The following is a 1667-nucleotide window of genomic DNA, read 5'->3' as shown; positions in this document are numbered from 1 at the left end:
TCACATACATATAAATACTTTGTTGAGTCCCAATTAATTTTGCCTATACTAGTGTTACGTCCAGATTCAATGAAAGGAAGAGTCAGCGGGAGGGCGTAACTTACTTATCTCTAGACAAACGCTAGACGATGCGTTTCCTAGAGTCGAACGAACAGACCAGGGCCTCAGATAAGTCAACGACCGGAAGGGTCGCTCTTACTCAATCGAAAGGCCGTTCGCTCGGCAGTCCCTTTTCTGGTAAAGGAACTGAATCCTTATTACCCGGGACGGGACCTTGTGCAATTTCGGATAACAGGAAGGAAGTCGGGTTAATGAATTACTCGAATTTAAAATTTAAAGTTACATTTATTCAAGAAAAATGAAAATAAATGATTTAAAAAAAAAAGATAAAATTTAATAAAGGAACATTTAATTTGATTTAAGAAATCTTAGTTATAAAATACATTTTCTTAATTCTAATGTGTATGTGTGTGGAGATACTGATTGATCCAAGAATTATTTCAGAATGCAAGACGTAAAATAATAATAATAATAAAAAAAGGGAAGGATAAAAATTGAGATTGTTCAACCCACTTACTATTTGAGAATGCGTTGAAACTTGTAGTGGGTAAGTGTGATTAGGCTCCAACTGTCGTGGCTGATCGGAATGGGCTCGGCAGTGATGGCTCGGGAACCCGGCTTGTTGTGTTGCTGGTTTAAACACGGCTTGTTGGCACTTAACACTTACGTATCACTAAGTCTTTCACTTTTATTTAAGCTCGCTCTCTACACAATTTAGAGTCGCGGGAATATTTAATCTCAGAGCTGACTACTAGCTAAGTAGTGAGTCGGTTTAAGAACGAAAACGGAATGAATTTTCGAGCGAGGATTTCGCGTATCCTCGAATCTTAGCGTCTCCCCACGTACCCTCTTCATTAGAAGAGGGTGGTCTGGCAGGCGAGCACGCGGTGTCAAGTATCGCGAGTTCTGCTTACGGATTTTGGTATTATCTGTAAACCATCGTCCGTGTCCCTCTCCTTATTCTTTGTTTTAAACCCTTAAGCCCGTTGCGCGGACCTTAGAATTGAATATTTCATTCATCTGTTTGTTTTCCATATGCACATGGTCTAGATTTCTAGCGTTCGAAGGTCTCTTACCTTTGTTTAAAATTTTCATATCTTTGACGTGGGTCTTAGTCCCGGAATATTTATTGATCCGTCTCATGGTTAAAAATTTTTATCGTTCTGAAAGATTAGTCTCGCCTGCTAGATATCTCCTTGTTTATTGTTTACGTCGTGTGCAGAAAGGTTCCAGAGTGCAATTTTTTATATCAGTGAAAGAGTTTTTATGAAAGAAAAGGGTCGTGCAGTTCACCGGACGTAACACAAGTAATCTATAATTTCTTTTTTTTCGGATCACTTGGAAAACTAGCCCTATAAATTTTTCTTCCTTTCTTGGTGCGATTAGAGCACCCAGGAACACTGCAACTTGGCATATTTATACCTATAAAACTAATTATTTAATGTTATTTTATTTTTCATATTTATATACAGATTAATTTTTTCAAAATAAATATTAGTTATATTAGTTATCACAGACACATCAAACATATACTACTTTCTTATTTTTCAATTAAATAGAAAAAATGTTACATATTGTTATTACAATGAAAAAATCATGTTACTTAC

This window comes from Formica exsecta, unplaced genomic scaffold, assembly GCF_003651465.1.
Source record: "Formica exsecta isolate Colony F162 unplaced genomic scaffold, ASM365146v1 scaffold73, whole genome shotgun sequence".
Lineage (NCBI taxonomy): Eukaryota > Metazoa > Arthropoda > Insecta > Hymenoptera > Formicidae > Formica > Formica exsecta.
The sequence above is the reverse complement of the archived record's forward strand: the minus strand, read 5'-3'. Positions refer to the sequence as shown.